Consider the following 22,305-nt stretch of genomic DNA (forward strand, 5'->3'; position numbering starts at 1 on the left):
GGGATCCTCCCACCTCAGCCTCCCGAGTAGCTAGGACTACAGGTGCATGCCACCACACACAGCTAATTTAATTTAATTTAATTTTTTTGGTAGAGATGGAGTCTTACTATGTTGCCCATGGTGGTCTCCAACTCCTGAGCTCAAGGGATCCTCCCGAGTTGGCCTCCCAAAGTGCTGGGATTAAAGGCATGAGCCACCATGTCTGGCCTTCTTAATTTTTATTTCATGGCTGTATCATAAGCTAATTAGCCAGCTCCCCTTTGAAGGACACTGATTGCTTCTAGGTTTTTGCACTAAATGCCTTGGACATATATCATTGTCAGTTAATGTTTAGGGTGAATTTCTAGTAATTCAATAATTGAAACAAAAGGCACTTGCACTTAAAATTCTTCTGGTAAGTATTGCCAAATTGTCCTTCAGAAAGGTCACACCAATTCACATTCCCACCAATGCAGTATGACCATATCATTTTATAACCTCACAGTAGGTATTACTAATTTTAGCATTTTATAGTGATTGTTACTTGCTTTAGGGTATTTTCAGGACTAACAAATGCAGGGCAGCGTTTTAGAAGGAATTTGGACTTCAGAGCCAGACAGTCCTAACACTGCCCTTTTGCAAGCTACACCTCCATTCCTTCATTTGTAAAGTTGGGCATAATAGCAGTATCTAACTCGTAGAATAATAAATGAGAAATCCATTCAAAGCATTTAGCCTTCCAAATACTAATTGCTCAATAAATAGAAACTGCTCAAGTAATAATTTTCTACTCCAAAGGCTTGAATATGGGAAGAGGGGAATGGGAGGACTTCTCTAGAGATCATGCCCTTGAGATTCACAACTTTTGCTTTAATTCTGCATCAACCTCCTTTCCAAAGTATTGCTCAGGCATTATTTTAAAGAACACAACCCATTTTTACCATAGTGTGAAGAAACCACAGTGTATGCACTATACGCAGATAATATAAGTAATAGGGCCATAATCTCATTTTTTGAAATTAGTTTGGCACAAGTTTAAAGTGCTGGATGTTTGCTACAGGCACCAGTTGCTTACTTATCCCTTTCTTCTTTTCGAGTTGTTACCTCCTTCAGTTGCAATCCTTGGAGCCACCAACTGCCTGGGATATTTTACCCTAACTTCCACTCTCCAAATGAGCCGCCTTGCCTTCTAGGTCCTGGGAAAAAACCCATGGCTATCCATCTACTTTCTATACATGGCTATCTATTTTCCATCCAGGCTCTTCCCTTCTCTTTTGCTAGAAGTTGCTCTTGAATTACCAGAAAGCTTGAGCCAGTAATGTCCTCAGTCTTTGCCTACAGAAATCTTATTTCAATGCTTTAGGGACCCCATTGATATCAGCTAAATTGTCCTGGATTCTTTCTAGCTCCTACCCTCTAAGATTCCAATCTTCTCTTTCAAATCCTGCCTCCAGCTACACCAATCATTAGTTAATCATTAGTTCTGCATGTCAGGCTCCCCCAGTACACAAAACCAATTTTATACCTTTATTATTATCTTTTTTCTCATGAAAATAATGTTATTTGCAAAAAATTATAAAATAAAAGTATAATCCCACTACCTGGAGAAAATTGCTATTAACATTTTAGTGTCTTTCACAATTTTTTTTCTGGAGAGAGTTAAAGAACATTTTTTTTTGTAAACTAATAATGGGTTCATATAAATTTGTGAATGGCTTCTTTCACTTACTGAAACATCATGTCTGCATAAAGCACTAAAAAATACTCATGTATCCCTCATCCCCTACATGAGTAAGCCTTTTTTCCTATAGCTTTAGCTTTCCTACAGCATCAATGAGAATTTAATCACATTCAGTTTTGCTCACCTGGAATCCTTCATCCAATCAATGAGATTTCACTAGAGGTGCTGCTGACCACAGAGGACACTACCCCAACCTGGCCAGGCAGACAGTCCTACAAAGTCACAAATTTGTGCGACTGCTGACAAAGTTAGTTTCTCAGAACTGAGAGGCGTACTAAATAGGGATGTGTTTAAAATAGATCTGAATTCCTTAACAATTTTCCCCTCTCCACTTCATCCTTGATTTGAAAGATAGTAGTTAGAAAATTATTTTGTAATCTATCAAGTACCAAATAAATTTAAAGAATTAGTACTAATAATAACTATACTCCCATACTCCTAATATATGTACATCAGAATCACCTGGAGGTGATGTGAAACCACAGACGGCCAGGTCTCAACCCCAGAGTTTTTTATTCAGTAGGTCTGGGTCAGGATCTATAATTTGCATATCTAAGTTCCCAGATGACACTGTTGCTGCTGGCCCAGGGACCACATTTTAAGCACCACTGTTCTGTAAAGCGGTAGGACATTATTTGGGGCTTTCTTGCTTGATACTCATTAATGTATCCACTCATTCATTTATCACACAGTTATTGAATTCCTACTCTGTGCCAAGCACTTTTCTAGCATTTTTGAGGAATATAGACAATATAATCAACATTACAGTATAGCGTGGCACATCCTGTGATACAGATATCGGCCAGGGTGTTATGGGAGACTTAGGAAGGGTATCAGGGAAGATTTCCTAGAGAAGGTGATTGGGCAGTAGGCAAGGAGGCCAGAAGAATCGGTAGGGGCTAGAACCATAGGGGAAAGCCTTGAGTAGTAAGCTAAGGGGTTTGACTTTTCCCCTGGAGGCTGTAGGAAGCCATGGAATGTGTTTTTACAAAGGTCTTAACTGCGGTATACAAAATCAGGGGCTAGCGACATCCATGCCAGGTTCAACCATTGGCTGTGCTGCATATGTAGCCTGAGGCAAGTTACTTCTTACCTTCTCTGAGCTTCTCTTTCATCATGTGTGAAGGGAAAATATTAATAGATCTACCTTATTCGGGTATTGTGAAGATTAAGTAAGAAAAAGTGCCTAAGTACCCATCATATGGTAGGTGTTTAACAAATGGTGATTATGATCAGGTTTAAGCCATAGAAAGAAATGACATGTAAGACATGCTTCTCAGGTTATTAAAATCCATTTGAAATTGCCAAGCTAGTCTCAATATCAAGGCCATATTTGATGTGAAGATTAAGTAAGAAAAAGTGCCTAAGTACCCACCATATGGTAGGTGTTTAACAAATGGTGTTTATGATCAGGTTTAAACCATAGAAAGAAATGACATGTAAGACAGGCTTCTCAGTTTATTAAAATCCATTTGAAATTGCCAAGCTAGTCTCAATATCAAGGCCATATTAGATGTGGTGGCAAGTCGGATGATTTAATCATGTAATGATAATAGTTTATCTTGTCTTTTGTTTTGTTTTGTTTTGGAGACAGAGTTGCTCTGTCATCCAGGCTGGAGTGCAGTGGTGCGATCTCAGCTCACTGCAACCTCCGCCTCCTGGGTTCAAGCGATTCTCCTGCCTCAGCTTCCCCAGTAGCTGGGGCTACAGGTGCGTGCCAGAATCCCTGGTAATTTGTTGTTGTTGTTGTATTTTTTAGTAGAGATGGGGTTTCACCATATTGCCCAGGCTGGCCTCGAACTCCTGCGCTCAGGCAATCTACTTGCCTCAGCCTCCCAAAGTGCTAGGATTACAGGCTTGAGCCACCACACCCAGCCTGATGATAATTTCTTGATTACAGATTATTTGCCAGGCACTGTGCAAAGTGATTTACACACGTCATTTCATTTAATCCTAGCAATAACCTTAAAAGTTAGGTATTATTATTCCCAATTTTACAAACAAAGGAATTAAGGCTCAAAGAAGTTAGTTTGTACATAGTCGAACAGTTGGGTAGTGGTAGAGTTTGAATTCAAACCTAAGTTAGTCTGAGCCTATCTTATATTAGCCACCTTGTTCCACAGAAAGCAGTTTTGTTTCTTTGAAGGACAGGGCAGCGAATGGGCAGTGAGGCAAGGTTAAAGAACCTAGACTTTATTACCCTGTTTCTCTGCCCTCGAGTAAGACTGACTGTTCATACTGATTTCAAGTGCCCTCTGGAAACATGCCTCTATAACCTCCCAGGGGCCACTTGACCTTGGATCTGTGGCACCTGGTACTGAACCTGAGGTGGTCATAGTTACTTTCCAAAGTGCTCTGGAACATTTACAACAAGGAACCCCCTTGTTTTGACACTAGGACAATATTAGACTCTGTAAGAGGAGGCATTGGGGTAAGCCTAGTTATTTTTAATGCTGCTATTACTGCTATTGTTTATTGAGCACTTGCCACATGTCAGAAATTCTGTACTTCAATCCTTACAGCAACCCTATAAGGCAAGGACATTGTCATCATCATCTCTAGTTTAGAGATGAGGAAACTGAGGCTCACACAACTAAGTTCACACAGCCGGTAGATGCAGATTCAAGCAGAAAACTCGTTCATTCATTTTTACAAACCTTGCATTTTCATTTCTTCCTTTGCCTCTGTACCTATAACACCTTCAAACACAGATGTAATCCTCCTGAATTCTTTTACTGCCCACAAGTTTTATTTACCACATAGTTTAAGCCCTATTTTTAATGATGTATATACAAATCGTGTTTCTCCTCAAAATTATTTCATACCATAAAAAGTCACTCTTCCCTCTCTTTATTTACAAATTCATTCCTCTTTAGAAATGAGCACTTATAATAATTACATGCAAGGCCAAATTTTTACTGTTTAGTGTAAACCCATAATGTGAAATTGAGAATGGTTGAAAAGCATGGTTATGAAAACATCGTGGACTCCAGACTCATCCCATACAATTTCCAAGGGGAATTTATTATAAGTACTTTAAAACTTACAAAGAGTTGAATTCTGAACTACTTGGGCCTCTATGCACTCTTAGCAATTCCCCCAGCAGGGAACCAAAAATGAGAATAGAAAGAAATTGCCTCAACATTGAATTCTTAGACATTTAGAAGGCCTGGAGTCTGAATACTTTAAAAGGCTGTTATTTAAATGTGGGAAATGATGTGAAAAGTATAATGTAAAGATAAGATAAATATTGTTTGCTAAAATAAATCATCGGTTTTTTTTTTGTCAAATTCATGGCAATTTTAAAATCCTGTTAATTCTATTTATTTTTTTCTTATTTGGAGCAGGTAGCTGAATATGCAGAGTTCTGGCACTAGGTGTCAGCAAAAGATTAAACTAAAAACACCCACTTTGGGTTTTTTTCTTTTCTTTTTTCTTTCTACACATATATATTTGAGACAGGGTCTCACTCTGTCACCCAGGCTTTAGTGCGGTGGCATGATCATAGCTCACTGCAGCCTCGAACTCCCTGGGCTCAGGTGATCCTCCCAACTCAGCCTCCGGAGTAGCTGGGACTACAGCCATGTGCCACCATGCCCAGCTAATTTTTTGTATTTTTTTTTTTTTTTTTTGTAGAAATGGGGTATTGCTATGTTGCCTGGGCTGGTCTCAAACTCCTTGGCTTAAGCAATCCTCCTGCCTTGGCCTCCCGAAGTGCTGGGATTACAGTCATGAGCCACCATGCCCGGCCTAATCTTCCATATATTTCAAACTTTATAAAAATAAAAATAAAATACATAGTCTGGATTTTAAAAAGAAGAGACAACACACTTCCTTGTTGCCATGACAACGTCAGCATGAGAGAGGCTGGGTTGCTGCTGCTCAAGTAGGCACCTTACAGAGATCCTCATGGCTCAAGGAATTCAATGTAAGACCGTTTGACCTTTAGCATTGAATGGCTGGGGACTCAATTTTGTGTCAGCTAGAAAGCTGGGGAATGAGAAGTTTGGAGGGTTGGATGGGGTGGTGAGGTACACTCCTGTAAACCAGATCCTAAAAGTCTAAATATTAAATTATTTTACATAGAAATGTAGTGTTCAAGCCAACCACAGTGCTTGTGCAGACAAATTCAGTGGATGCTTTTCCCACATGACAAGATTAACAAAATTAACTTAGAGGCTAGCTTTGAGAACCCAGGCTGATCCTAAGGGTTTCTCAAACTTACTATGTTAATTTTAGCATATCATAGGGTTTTTTTTTCCTTTTAATATCCAGAGCTTTCCCCCCTTCTTGTGATTCCTGTCACAGTAAATGGTGCTACCATCCAGCAGTCATTGAAAGTAGAACTTAGGGTATTGTTTTAGGTCATTCTTGTGTTGCTAGAAAGAAATACCTAAGGCTGGGTAATTTATAAAGAAGAGGTTTAACTGGGTCAAGGTTCTGCAGGCTGTACAGGATACATGGCATGTGCATCTGCTGGCTTCTAGGGAGGCCTTGGGGAGCTTTTACTTATGGTGGAAGGTCAAGCAGGAGCAGGCAGGTCACACGGGGAAAGCAGGAGCAAGAGGAAAAGAGCAGGAGGTGCCACACACTCTTACACAACCAGATCTTGCAACAACTGACTCACTATAGCAAGGACAGCACCAAGCCATGAAAGATCTGCCCCCATGATCCAATCACATTCCACCAGGCCCCACCTCCAACACTGGGGATTACGTTTCCACATGAGATTTGATGGGGACACAGATCCAAACCATATAAAATATCACTCTTAACTCTTCCTTTATCCTCATTTCCTATAACCAAACAACCCATTAAGTCCTGCCAAGTCTACCTCCTTAGTCTTTCTTACATCCGTCATATCCTATGTCTGCTCTAGTGTGTAGAGGGACTGAAGAAACATTTGTGTGACAACTCTTTCCTGAATGCTGTAATAGCCTCCTAAATCGTTTGTATGTCTCTGGTGTTTTCTGCATACTTTTACCAGTGTTATGAAACAAGTCTGTTTGAAACAAGTCTAACTACATATTTCTGCTGATTTCAACAACTCTCTATCAGAAAAAGCCCAAGTTTATACGCATGAAATATAAGGTCTTCTATATTCTTATTCCTGCCTACCTTCCAAGCACATCTCCCACCTTCACATCCTTTATGTTCTAGTACAAATAAAATCATCATGGTTTCAGTGAATTTGCACCCAGTCTTATGGCTTTAAATACCATCTTACATACTGCAGACTCCCAAATTTACATCTCCAGTTCAGACTGCTCCCATAGTTCTAGATCAGGGGTTCACGACCTCTGGGCCATGGGCCGGTACCGGTCTGTGGCCTGTTAGGAACTGGGTCACACAGCAGGAGGTGACTTGTGGGTGAGGAAGCATTACCGCCTGAGCTCTGCCTCCTATCAGATCAGCGGCGGCATTAGATTCTCATAGGAGCATGAACCCTATTGTGAACAGCGCATGCGAAGGATCTAGGTTGTATGCCCCTTATGAGAATCTAACTAATGCCTGATGATTTGACATGGAACAGTTTCATGCTGAAACCATCCCCTGCTGTCGCCCCCCACCTCCCCACCCTCTATGGAAAAAATTGTCTTCCACAAAACCAGTCCCTGGTGCCAAAAAGGTTGGGGACCGCTACTCTAGATTCATACTTATACTATAGTTCCATTTGTATTACTCAGACATCTCAGATTTAACATGTCCAATGCTGAATATCGATAACCACCTCTCCTCAAAAATGAACACATGCCTCTCCTGCAGTCAGTCTTCCTTTCTTTCTCTTTCTTTTTCTTTCTTTCTCTCTCTTTCTTTCTTTCTCTCTCTCTTCCCTCCCTCCCTCCCTCCCTCCCTCCCTCCCTCCTTCCTTCCTTCCTTCCTTCCTTCCTTCCTTCCTTCCTTCCTTCCTTCCTTCCTTCCTTCCTTCCTTCCTTCTTCTCTCTCTCTCTCACTCTCTCTGTCTCTCAGACAAGATCTTGCTCTGTTGCCCAGGAAGGAGTACAATGGTGCAATCATGGCTTACTGTAGCCTTAACCTCCTGGGCTCAAGCAATCGTCCCACCTCTGCCTCCTGAATAGCTGGGACTACAGGCAAGCGTCACCATACCCGGCTAATTTGTGTATGTTTTGTAGAGATGAGGTCTCATTTTGTTGCCCAGACTGGTCTCGTACTCCTGGGCTCAAGCAGTCCTCCTGCTTGCACCTTCCGAAGTGTTGGGATTACAGGCATGAGCCACCATTCCCAGCCTCCCTTCTGCAGTCTTAAAAATCTCAGTAAATGGCAACTCCAGCTTCCAGTTGCACAGACTACACTCTTCCAGTCATCCTAGAGTCTTCTTTTCCCCTTACGCTTACAATCCAACCCATCTGGAGATACTGAAGTTCTTATCTTCATAATATGTCCAAAATGTGACTATTTCTTACCACACCCACTGCTAAGAATCTGGCCCAAACCACCATTTTCACTTTTCTGGATGATTATTGTATTCTTCTAATTGCTCTTGCTGTTTGTGAACTTAGCCTCCTTCAATCTATTCTCAACGCAGTAGCCAAACTGATCCCATTATAGCCACAAAATCCTACAGTAATTTCTCACCTCACTCAGAGCAAAGTCAAAGTCCTTACAATAATCTAAAAAGCACTACATAATCTGGCTCTTCATAAATGATAGATATACTCTTACACTAGCCTCTGTACTTGCTGTGCCATCTAGAACGTTCTTCCCCCAGATTCTCAGTTTCCTTCCTTTCTTCAGCTGTTTTACTCAAGAGCTCCTACTCTGTGTAACATTGCACCCCCTCCTCATGCAATACCTTCAAGTCTTATTTATTTTTTTCTCATTAGCACTTACACTTTTCTAATGTACTATGTTCTTTAGGGATTTTAATATGTTTCCCCTATTACAATGTAAACTCCACAAGGATGGGTACTTTTGTAAATTTTGTTCACTGAATATCCCATGGTCTAGAAAAGTGCCTGCAACGTGGTAGGTGTTAAATAGTGATGATGTTATTAAACTGTTTACACAGTTCTGTACATATTTTATTTGCATATGCCTTATATATTACCTCTGCCCAGAGGGCTTTCCCCTATCTTCATTTTTCCCCGCTATGGATTGGCAGCATTCTTTTTTCTTAAAAAAATCAGCTTTATTGAAATATAATTTACACACCACATAATTCATCCACTTAAGGGGTACAATTCAATGATAGTATTATGTTACAGAGTTATGCAACCATCACCACATTTTTTTTCTTCAAATTCTATTTTAAGTTCTGGGGTACATGTACAGCATGTGCAGGTTTGTTACATAGGTAAACATGTGCCATGGTGGTTTGCTGCACAGATCATCCCACCACCTAGGTATTAAGCCCCGCATCCATTAGCTATTCTTCCTGATGCTCTCCCTCCCCCCACCTTCCCCTCTGACAGGCCCCAGTGTGTGCGTCACCACAATTTTAGAACATTTTTATCACTTCAAAAAGAAGCCAGGTACTCTAGCTATTGTCTCTCTATCTCCATTCCTGCAGCCCTAACCAACCACTAATCTACTTTCTGTCTCTCTAGATTTGCCTCTTCTGGACATTTCATATAAATGGAATCATATAATATGTGGTTTTTTGTGACTAGCTTGTTTCACTTAGCATAATGTTTCTAAGCTTCATCCATGTGATAGCATATATCAGTACTTCATTCCTTTTCATGGCCAAATAATATTATATTATATTATATTATATTATATTATGTTATATTATATCATATTATATTGATATACCACATTTTGTTTATCCATTTGTCAGTTGATGTGCAATTGGGTTGCTTCCACCTTTTGACTATTATGAATAAGACTCCTGTAAGCACTTGTGTACAATTTTAAAATGTGGACAAATTTAAAATGTGTTTTCATTTCTCTCTCTCTCTCTCTTTTTTTTCTTTTTGTTCTTTTGAGACGGAGTCTCACTCTGCTGCCCAGGCTGGAGTGCAGTGGCATGATCTCAGCTCACTGCAACCTCCGCCTCCCGGGTTCAAGCAATTCTCCTGCCTTAACCTCCAGAGTAGCTGAGATTACAGGCGTGCACAAATCATCCCATCCCCTAGGTATTAAGCCCAGCATCCATTAGCTATTCTTCCTGATGTTCTCCCTCCCCCCACCCATGCCTGGCTAATTTTTGAATTTTTAGTAGAGACAGGGTTTCATCATGTTGGCCAAGCTGGTCACAAACTCCTGACCTCAAGTAATCTGCCTGCCTTGGCCTCCCAAAGTGCTGGGATTACAGGTCATCATGCCTGGCCTCATTTCTTTTGAGTTGAGAATTGCTGAGTCATATGACAACTCTAGGTTTAACCATTTGAAAAACTGCCAGACCATTTTCCAAAGTGAATGCACCATTTCACATTCCCACCAGTAGTGTATGAGGGTTGAAATTTCTCCTCATCCTCTCCAACATTTGTCATTATCTCACTCTTTGATTGTAATCATCCTCATGGGTGTGACGTGGTAACACATTGTAGTTTTGATTTGCATTTCCCCACTGACTAATGATATTGAGCATCTTTTCATGTGCTTATTGGTTATTTGTATATCTCTTTTGGAGAAATGTCTAGATCCTTTACCTATTTTCAAATTGGGTACTTTTTCTTTTTATCATTGAGTTGTAAGAGTTCTTTATATATCCTAGATATAAGTCTGTATTAATCTGTTCTCACACTGCTATAAAAGAAAGATCACACTGATGCATCTATATCCACTATTGAACTACATTTGCTACTCAGAGTAAATATTCCTATTTTCTCATCAGTGTCCCCTCTTACTCTTATTACTGATCTCTCCCTTTGCCTTTCTCCACACTTGTATAATATGATGACCTCTCTCCCTCATCCACAAGTTGCCAAGAACTTCCTTAAAAAGCTAAATCTCAGTTTTCCGTATTCCACCCTTCTAAATCATCCATGGTTCGTTGTAAAATCTCTGGCTGAAAAAAAACATAAAGAGCCCTAAACTCATGAAAAGGTACTCAGTCTCACTCCGTAATAAGAAAGGTGTAAATTAAAGCCACACTGAAATACTGTTTTTCACCTATCAGATTGGCAAAAGACAAAATGTTTGATAATACACTTTGTTGGCAAGAGTGTGGGAAAACTAACACCCAGAAACTGATAGTGGGACTGTAAACTGTTAACTTCTATGGAGGGCAATTTGACAATTTCTATCACCATTAGGAATCTACATATTCTTTGATCCGGCAATCCTAGTTCTAGAAATTTATATATGCATTTTAAATGACATCAAAACATTTATTATAGCACTGTCTAAAACATCAAAATATTGAAAACAATCTAATTGTTCTTCAGTATTGAACTGGTAAATCATGGCCATGTAGTGGAAAATTATGCAGCCATAAAAGAGTGAGGAACTCTTTAATGATTTGGCAATAATCTTTAAGATGTATCATTGAATTTTTTAAAAAAGCGAAGTGCAGAACTTGTGTAGAGTATGCTGCCATTTGAGCAAAGGTGGAGAAAAGGTACACACACATATTAGCCTATATGTGCATGAGACATTTTCAGAATGAAAAATCAGCTAAAATCTTTGGTTGCCTCTAAGGAGATGTAGTGGACATCTGAGAGACTTTACTGTCTCTTTTGTTCTGCCATTTGAATTTTTGACAATATCAATATATGCTTGTCCATCTTGATCCTTGAGTCTGTGTGATTAGGGAATTCAAAGTCATGACGTATTAGTTTGTAACCAAATGAGACTAAAACATGATCCTCATGGCCTGTCTGCTGCAAAAGATATGACCTATTTCACTAATAGTCCAATGGTTCTCAATGTGTGTTCTCCAGAGCTGTAGCATTGGCATCACCTGGGAAACTTGTTAGACATACAGTCTCAGGTCTCACTGCAGACCTACTAAATCAGAAACTCAGGGGTTGGGCCCAGCAGTCTGTGTTTAATCATAAGCCCTCCAAGTGATTCTAATGCAAGATCAAGTTTGATAAGCACTTCAAAGTCAAATCACCTGATGAAGCATATGTACTTAATGAACACCTATTGTGCAGATCATCTCCCTTTCCCTCTTACACTGGGTCAGGCCACTGAGTCCTGTTGACTCTTCCTCTGGAATATCTCCTGCACTCATTTGCCACTGCGTCTTCCCATTCTCAGCCTCACCATTTTAGTTCAGGTCCTCATCACCTCACACTACAAGAACATCCTAATTCCCCACTCTACTTCTAACATTGTCCCTTCTAGTTCAACCCAAGATTCCTAGAATACTGTTCTAAAAAACTACTTTGTCCACATCAGTCAGTGCCCTACTCAAAAATAAGTGATGAATGCCTCATCTGCCTCCAAGATGAAGCACATATTTTTCAATCGGGATTCAAGGATTTTCTTAATTTTGCTTCAAACTGACTTTAAAACATTTTTTCTTTTATGAATCCTCAACCATATATCCAAATTAATCCTTAAATTATACCGTGAGAACTTTTGCCCATATATCTTACGCTTCTCAACTCCTCTCACCCCACACTCACCACCCTTCCCAGCTAACTCCTACTTATCCCTTAGATTTTAGCTTAGATGACTCCTTCTCTTTCAGGAAGCTTTCCTGGATGCTTCAGACTAGGTAAGGTACCTCTGGACTCCCATAGAACCCTGTACTTCCACACTATATTTTAAATATCTGTTTATCTGTCTCCTCCACTAGTATGTAAACTCCCTGATGGTAGGAACCTTGTTCATTAACTCAACAAATCTTTAATGAACATTACTATGTGTCAGGCCCTGTATCCCTGGCACCTAGGAGGTACTCAATAAATATTTTTAATGGATTTAAACAAGGTTTATTCTTTTTTTATATTTTCCCCTCCAGTCACATATTTCTCTGTTAACCATGATTTTGATGGATAAATTTTTGGACACTTAAGATCACATCCAAGGGTCAGTAAGTGGTATAAAAAATATAAGAGCTATGGAGTTAGTAGCAAAGAGGAAGGGAAGGAAAGAAACTTGTAACTATCAAGCAACTACAGTGGACCAGGCACATTACAGGAAGTAAGCTATTGATTTCCTCCCTCTCCATCTTTTATGTGAATTTGCCAGCTAAAATGAAGTATGTACAAATAAAATACATTTTGCTTGAAAAGTAAGTTATTTCTGGACACATATTTGTGTATCAGAAAAGATAAGTGTTTCATATTAAGATAAGGAAAGAGTGTGAATTAGGTTCAACTATACATAATTTACAGATAGATTATAAATCTTTTCCCCTGTCTCTTGCCCTGTGCTCCTCCTAATCCTCATTAGTTAATGACATCAAATGAGAATGCATGTAATTTAGGAAACGATAGTAGAGAGTACAAAAGGGGATTTCAGTAAGTTTTCAGACAACCTAGAAAGTTCAGCCTCCTTTCAGTGTGATCAGGAAAGACTGAACTATGAACAGGATTCCAGATTCATCTAAAGTTAAGGTCGAAATTTCTAAAAGTGGGGCTGTGGATCTCTTAGAGGCTTGTAAATCCCTACATTGAATTGTCTGTACACAATAAATAGATCTGGTATATATGTGCAATGCTTTAAATTTATGTTGATGTTATTGTGAAGAATAAAATATAAATTCACATATGTTTACAAACAAATTTTAATTTTTTCATTTTGCAAAAGCAGTACATGCTAATTGTCAAAAACTATGGACTGGCAAGAGGAAGAACATAAAGTTCACCTAAAATTCTACCACCCAGAAGTAACCATAGTTGTATATTTTTTGATAGAAATGATTTAGATTTACAGAAAAATTGTGAAGATAGTATAGAGTTCCAATATAACACACACCTAGTTTCTCCTATTATTAACATCTTATGTTAGCATGGTACATTCGTTTTAATTAGTGAACCAATATTGATTCATTATTATTAACTGAAGCCCATACTATGTTTGAATTTCCTTAGTTTTTACCTAATGCTTTTTCTCTGTTCAGAGATCCCATCCAGGATACCACAGTCGTCATACCTCCTTAGGTTCTTCTTGGCTGTGACACTTTCTTTGATTTTCCTTGTTTTTGATGACGTTGACAGTATTGGTTAGATATTTGTAGAATGTTTCTCATTTGGATTTGTCTGATGTTTTTTCGTAATTTGACAGAAGTTATGGAGTTTGAGGAGAAAGACTATAGAAGTAAAGTCCAATTCTCATCAGTAAAATGCCATTCCCATCACACCATATCAAGGGTATTACATATGTGTGTGTGTGTATGTGTGTACATTACATATATGTGTGTACATGTACGTTGTAATTATATGTGTATGTATATATAATTACATATAATTACAATGCACATACTATTTTGTACTCTGCTTTCACTTAAATACCTGGCACGAAACCCTTTCATGTCATTAACAGCAACATATTAATATCTACAAGTTCATTTTAAAATGTTAATGATTTCAGAGAAGATTTATGTCTCCATGTCTTTCCTCAAATGATGGATTCTCTGGGTCTACTTCCTATCATGTGCAAGACAGTGTCATTTGTTTACATTATAGAAGGGGGTCTGATTGTAGAGTTTGCATCCTAGACTCCGACATTTCTCTTTGAGGCTGTAGGTTGGGTTGGGTTTTGTGAGCTATTTTGAATATTTTGAATTCCTTTCAGGATCAGTGATAAGTGAGGAGGTAAGAGAGATAAATATAGAGGATACACTATGTAGAGAATTCAGAAAAACAAGAGACTTTTGGATTTATTATCTAAAGGGAGATAATCCAATTCAGAGTCACTACCTGAGATACTATGGGAACTGACAGTCTCCAAAGGCTATGTTTTGCTAAACCACAGCATATTTCCACGAATTAGGACATAAGGGATGGTAAAGATTTGTGGCAATAGATATTTGCGTCATTTAGAAATGTCAACTGGGGGCCGGGCGCAGTGGCTCATGCCTGTAATCCCAGCACTTTGGGAGGCCGAGGCGGGTGGATCACGAGGTCAGGAGATCAAGACCATCCTGGCTAACAAGGTGAAACCCCGTCTCTACTAAAAAAAAAAAAAAAAAAAAAAATACAAACAAAGTAGCCGGGCGTGGTGGCGGGTGCCTTGAGTCCCAGCTACTAGAGAGACTAAGGCAGGAGAATGGCGTGAACCCAGGAGGCGGAGCTTGCAGTGAGCCGAGATCGCGCCACTGCACTCCAGCCTGGGCGACAGAGCAAGACTCCTTCTCAAAAAAAAAAAAAAAAAAAAAAAGAAAAGAAAAAGAAATGTCAACTAGAACTCATGGTATTTTTTATGAATTGAAAAGTGACCCCAAATAACTAGCTAATTTGTACTTTGTGGTAGCATTTTATTAAATATTAAAATTTGGTTCTTCTGGGTGGAATTTTACCTAAGATAATTACAATATATTATAATTTAAACCAACACTGTGGTTGAACCCCACGTCATATTTTGAGTGTTACTGCCAATTGGACAATGTTTACTTACTACCCCCTATGGGTTAGAGGTAAACTAACTAGATTATTTGTTTGGGCTTATCTCTGCTTATGTTGATCCAAAAGATGTCATTAATTTCTGCTAACATTATTGTTTGAATGAAGTGAAATTAAGGGTGTGTTATTATGACTAATACGGTGAATGTATTTATTTATTTATTTTAAGTATTTGACACTGACTCCTGGGGATTACAATAGGAGATTCTGCTGGCTTTTGCCTACATATCAAGAAAAGTATGTATGCAGTATCATGCCAGGAAATGAGTGGCAGAGGCTTGGACTGGGAACATTATACCAATTGTAATATATTTGCAGCAGTAAACCAGAGGCCAGGGGAGTTACAAAAACAAGACTGCCAACTCACACCAAATGTCTATGCAAATAAGCAATTGAGAGATCTTAGTTTATTTATTCAAATGTGGTATGCTGACAACAGCAGTGGACTGAGAAGTATGAAGTTCTGAGTTTGGAAGCCTTCTCCTACAACACCAACTCCCTGTGTAATCAAGACTCATCACTTCCTCTTTCTGAGTTTTCCCCTCCCAAGGCTCTTTCTAGATCTAGCAGCCTATGAATCCTATGATTCTACTAGGTGTGAGGCATTAGGTGCTTTGTGAGAGCCAAAATTATATAAGACACTCTTAAAGTTCTTTTTTTGGAGGCTGTATATTTTTAATAGAAATATTAAAAATTTATCTGTCACTGTGTCACACTCTGTCACTGTGTCACCCAGGCTGGAGTGCAGTAGCACAATCATGGCTCACTGCAGCCTCAACCTCCTGGGCTCAAGCAATCCTCCTGCCTCAGCCTCCTGAGTAGCTGGAACTACAGGTGCACACCAGCAGACATGGCTAATCTTTGTATTTTTTGTAGAGACAGGGTTTTGCCATGTTGCCCAGGCTGGTCTTGAGCTCCTGGGCTCAAGTGATCTTCCCACCTTTGCCTCCCAAAGTGTTGAGATTACAGGTGTGAGCCACTGTGCCTAGCCTCAAGTTCTCTCTCTCTTTTTTTTTTTTTTTGAGACAGAGTCTCACTCTGTTGCCAGGCTGGAGTGCAGTGGCCAGATCTTGGCTCACTGCAACCTCTGCTTCCCGGGTTCAAGTAATTCTGCCTCAGCCTCCCGAGTAGCTGGGATTACAGGTGTGTACCACCTTGCTCAGCTAATTTTTGTATTTTTCGTAGAGGTGGGTTTTCACCATGTTAGCCAGGCTGGTCTCGAACTCCTGACCTCAAATGATCCACCTGGCTCGGCCTCCCAAAGTGCTGGGATTACAGGCGTGAGCCACTGTGCCTGGCCCTGGCCTCGAGTTCTTAAAAATCAAAGTAAGGAGTTGAATATTCCGTAGATATTCTGCAAATATTTGCTCCCAGGACTCAAGAAGGCCCCAAGAACTGAGGCAGAGACAGAGCACATAAGTGGACAGTTACACAATTCTAACGATGAAGCAAGGCTACAATGTTTGTCTTAGCTTCAATTCCATTTATTTTGCTCCAACGATCTATCTATACACAGCTGAAAATTAGTGATAACATTGTCTCTTATCTGTTTTGTGCTGCTATAACAAAATGCCACAGACTGGGTAATTTATAACAAACAGAAATGTATTTCTCACACTTCTGGAGGCTGGGAAGTTCAAGATCAGGTGCTAACATCTCGTGTCTGGTGAGGGCCTATCATGCTTCCTCACATAGCAGAAGAGCAAAAAAAGAGCAAACCCACTCCACGAACCCTTTTTATAGCAGCACTAAACACCTCCCATTAGGACACACCTCCCAGCAGTGTTGCATTAGGGATTAAGTTTCAACATGCATATTGGAGGGAACAAAAACATTCAAACCATAGCACATTGGTTTAAAACCAATATACCAGAACTTAAGCATGTGTATCATCTCTTTGAAGTAATTGAACAATTATTCAAAGACACTTGGAAACTGCCTACATAACCTGTGGCGCATATTCAAATTTACTCGGTTGGGATAAATTTTGGTCATTGGAGAATAGAAAAGGTGTGTGGGAATAGCCAAACATCACTTAGAGCCAAATGAAGTGAATATGATGAGTGATAGACTGGGTACAGTGGCTCACACCTGTAATCCCAGCACTTTGGGAGGCTGAGGCAGGTGGATTGCTTGAGGCCAGGAGTTTGAGACCAGCCCGGCCAAAGTGGCAAAACCCCATCTCCACAAAAAATACAAAAATTAGCCAGGCGTGATAGTACGCACCTGTAGTCCCAGCTAATTGGGAGGCTGAGGCAGGAGAATCATTTGAACCTGGGAGGTAGAGGTTGCAGTGAGCCGAGACTGTGCCACTGCATTCCAGCCTGGGTGACAAAGTAAGACTCTGCCTCAGGAGAAAAAAAAAAAAAAAAAAAGAGTGATAGACCTGGTCCATAAATTTTGAGTTAAAAATGAAGTATGATTATTAAGAAATGAGATTGGTTTTCTTGAGGTCCTCATAATTGGCTCTGAAGGAGTTTTTTGTTTGTTTGTTTTTGTTTTGTTTTGTTTTTGACGTAGTTTCGCTCTTGTTGCCCAGGCTGGAGTGCAATATTTTACTCCTTCCCCTTGTTATCTTTGTTTAGACTGATGAGCTTCTCTGTGCAAGGGTGCCTTTTTGGAGCAATGTCCCCATTCGGTCCATTGATATGAACCACTTCATTGAATGTCTTAGACGGTAAGTAGTAACAGCTGCTGCGCTTGCTTGTCAAAAGGAAATTTTTCAGAGCCTGGACTTTTGTAATATATGGCTTCTTTCTGTTTTCTATAGCTACCAGGAGAAAGTAATCTTTCTCTGGAGCCATCCCAGAATGTAGATCAAATTACATCAGAATACATAGACATTGACTTACTGGTTAGTCAATCACATAATCAATGTGAAAAAAACGATACTGTGCATTTTTGTACCACACATTTTACTTCTTCTGTGTTCATTCAAATATGGTATTGCATTCAGACCATCTACCAATTATCTGAAGGGCAGTAAGGTAGACATTTCTATCCCTATGTGAAAGACAAGAACACAGGTTCGGAATGATTACATAAATTACCTAGGGTTAGATAGTTATTATTTTATTATTATATAGATATTAGATAGTTATTCTTTTCTTGGTTGTAAAAAAGATTTAGAAGCCTAGAGACTACTTAAAATAATTTTTTTTTCAGGAGCTAAGACAAATATACAATATAGGTAAAACACACTTGAAGCTCAATAAAACAAACCAACCACATAACAAAAGAGGGGAACCCTTTGTAGATAACTGACAAATGTGAAAATGTTATTGTTCATCTATTTATTAAATCAATGAAAATTTATTTTTATAAAATGAATCAGGCTTTCAGCCTTGATTCTTGCCCACAGTTTGAAGGTGAGCCAGGCTCTGTCACATTATGATAATCAGTTTCTTTGACTAAAACATGACGAGGGACAGAGAGAATGATACTTGCTTTACTTACTCCCTTGGGGTACTGTGAAGAGCTTTGCCAGTTGTAGAGATCTACACACAGGTAAAGACTTAATTAACTCAACAAATGTTTATTGAGTGCCTACCGTGTATAATGCACAAAGGGAAATATTCATCTGCCTTCAAGAAACTAGTAGCCTGCTAAAGCAAGAATAGAATGTATAAAAATGAGAAATGTGAGGTAGAAAATCCTAAGTGCCAAAATAGAGGTAACATCTCTGAAAATATTGCAGTTACTACATTTCTGAAAATAAATTAAGTAGGTGGTTACTGGAATTGATCAATAAAATGATTACAACTATAAAAATGATCTTTTTAGGCACGCAGCTTTAGCATCCCATTTGCTTTATTCCCAGTACTTAATTAAATCATTTTCACTTGACAAACATTTATTGAGCAACTACTATGAGCTGGTCCCTGTCCTAGGAGCTGGAGATAAAGTTAAAAATGCATGTCCTTGCTCTCAATGAACTTATGGTTTAGTAAGGAGAAACAAACATGCACAATAATGATAAAAATTTACAGGTGCAGTGGGGGATAGCATAAGGTAAGCAGTGGTTAGTTCTAGCTGATGGTGGAGTGAGCAAAGATCTGGGAAACTTCATGGAGAAGGTTGTGTTCAGTCTTGAAGGAGAGGGAGGACTCCCTGAAGCAGGCAAGAGGCAAGGAGCCATGGATATCTCTGGCAGAGCGAAGGGCATGAATACAAACACAAAGGTGCAAAGAGCCTGGGAGTGAGGGCAACTGTAAGTGGTTTCCGTTGGCACTATTGAAGTAGGCTGAGGGAAGAGAAGTGCAACGGAAAATATGAGGCACCTGTTGATTTCTTTACAACTTTGCCCAGATTCAGGCCTATAACCATCCTTCAATCTGAATTCCTTTTGTTTTATGTAATAGCTTCAAGTCTGAATGATATGGTTTGGTTCTGTGTCCCAACCCAAATCTCATCTTGAATTGTTATCCCCACGTGTTGAGGGAGGGAAGTGATTGGATTATGGGGCAATTTCCCCCCTGCTGTTCTCGTGCTAGTGAGTGAGTTCTCACGAGGTCTGATGGTTTTATAAATGGTAGTTTTCCTGTACTCACTCACACTCTCTCTCTGCCAACATGTAAGATGTGCCTGCTTCCCCTTCCGCTATGATTGTAAGTTTCCTGAGGCCTCCTCAGCCATGCAGAACTGTGAGTCAATTAAACTTCTTTCCTTTATAAATTACCCAGTCTTGGGTATTTCTTTACAGCAGTGTGAGAACAGACTTATACACTCACCCACACACAGTTGAAAACACCTGCATTTGAAAAACAAACAACAACAAAAAAAGCAAAAAAAGTTTTGTTTCCAAAATGTATTACAAGTATTTTCCATGTGAACATGGTGCGGAATGGCACAACTGGACTTGGGGTAGTGCATTACTCTCTACTGCATATTCATCCAAGCTGGTTAAAGGCTTTCTGTGTGAACTTCTTTTCTTCTAGGAAAAAAGGAGTCTGAAAATTTTTAATTAACCATTCAGGTTTCTAGAGCTCTGAAACAGTTGTTAGCTCACTAAATATTAGTATTATTCTAAAATGTTTTTCAACTAAAGTCTGCATTTTCTGTGTTTCCATTCCTTTTTTCCCTCACTCTGTGGCTTCACTTGCTATATTGCTTTCAAGTTTGGCGAGAATGGATCCTTTCCCTTTTACTGTGGGCCAGCTATTCTGTGTTAGAGCTCACCGGAATAAATGCTTGGTGCCCATAAGAAGCCATGTTCATGCTCTTTTGTGATGTACTCCCCAATCAAAATTGGAGGCCTGCCTGTATCTGCTGTTGACTACAGGCTATCTTGCATGAGTATCATTCCTGCCTTTTGAACAGGAGCTAGTCTAGCGCAATAGTCATTTGCCATAGGGGAATTCCATTACCTTTCCTTACCAGGAGGATGGATTCTGTCTGGTGTTTACACTGAAGATGGGGGAAATTTAATTAAATTCTTTCAAGTGCTAGATTTACTTACACTATCAATTTACTGCTAAAACCACCATTCTCATTTTGGAGAATGAGAATAGGACCATATGTCTTAAACTTATCAACTGTCAGCACTTCCAGTAATAGTTTTCTGCTTAGAATCAAAGAAAGATTTGGGTTTTTGAGTTCCCAAAGCCCTCTAGTTAGAACCTTGTGGACCTCATGATTTGGAACTGAATTTACTATACATTTTTGCCCACTGGAATGAGTTTTGCAATAAATCTAGTATCTTATTTGGAAAATGTCTTGGGGTAAAGTTTGGCGGCTTCTTCAAAGAGTAGTTCATTCCTCCCATAATTGCCTGGTGAAGACTATGCAGAAATTAGATTAAACAACACCACTGCCAATAAATCATCCAGGTGTTTGGCCAAATAACAAAATACTGGACTATGGGGAAAGCTAGTGAAAGCTAGGATAAGTACACACAATAATTGGCATAAAAATAAATCAGTATAAAGAGAAACAGGGTAAAAAATTCAGATGCCAGAGATAAGGCATTCTTAATCCTGTCCAAAAATTGATATTATGGGAAAACTCCCCTTGAGTTTCAGTTTAGTTCACTATTTGAAGGTGGAAAAGAAATACATATGGATTTGGTTTGGAATTTGTTTACAGAATGTTTGACACTTGGATAAAAGCTGAAAAAAATCTATCAAAAATCTAATGGGACATGAAACCTGTTCTCAAGTAGCTTATAACATAGTTGAAAAGATAAGACTTCCACACTTGGCATCATTAAAGCTTGCAATGATGAGTGAAATGCATATAACTTAGTGTAAACCTGCATGATACAGACACGCATCAAAAGCTATGGAAATTCAGGAAAAGAATCAAAGGATTAATGAGGAGCTCAAGTCTTAGGAAAAGCTTCATGAGGTATGTGTGATTTGTGTTGACTCAGAGGCTAGGCACACTTTGGGTGCACAGAAGGGAGAGAGAATGAGATATTCTGATTGAAAAGGGGGAAGAAAAAGAGCAAAAGCATGAGAGATGGAATGAAATTGGTGGGCAGAAGGCAAAGAAAAGGTCAGGCTACCTAGGGTAGAGTATGTGACAAGGCTGGCATGGCTGGGTAGACTCAGACTTGGCAATGCAGGCTTTAGAAGTTAGTTTGAGTTCCAGAGGCAAAGAGCCATCAGGATCCATTGAGCAGCATAGTGACATGATGAATGCAGTGTTGTGGGAAAATTAGACCAGGATTTATGGGATTACCTATGGCCATCCAGATGGCAAACACACCAGTTGCAAAGATTCTTACTTGCCGGTACAATGAATGTGAAGGGAAAGAGGCTGAAGGCTGGCATGAAATCAGGCTATGATGGAGGCTCAGATCAACCAGAATGAATTCAGATGGAGGGTACAGATAGTTTCCACTGGCATATGAGAGAGGTGAGACGAAATATTCCGATATAGAGTACCCAAAAGAAACTAAGAGGGTAAAAGAAACTAAGGAGAATTAGAGAGCTGGAATAGTGAAGGTCCATTATTATCTAGCCCCTGCCTCTGACTCCAACTTAATTTTCTTTTTTTTAATTTTATTATTATTATACTTTAAGGTTTAGGGTACATGTGCACAATGTGCAGGTTTGTTACATATGTATACATGTGCCATGTTGGTGTGCTGCACCCATT

General features: G+C 39.4%; 1 long non-coding RNA gene across 1 annotated transcript in view; it reads left to right on the forward strand.

The window, feature by feature from the left end:
* LOC129395456 (uncharacterized) overlaps window positions 1–22,305 on the forward strand; it is a 212,115-nt gene that overhangs the window by 3,070 nt on the left and 186,740 nt on the right. The window contains exon 2 of the long non-coding RNA XR_008622904.2: window positions 17,790–17,881. This is a non-coding gene — a long non-coding RNA (uncharacterized LOC129395456). The remainder of the gene's footprint in view (window positions 1–17,789; window positions 17,882–22,305) is intronic.

The sequence above is a fragment of the Pan paniscus genome, chromosome X (genome assembly GCF_029289425.2).
Source record: "Pan paniscus chromosome X, NHGRI_mPanPan1-v2.0_pri, whole genome shotgun sequence".
Taxonomy (NCBI): Eukaryota; Metazoa; Chordata; class Mammalia; order Primates; family Hominidae; genus Pan; species Pan paniscus.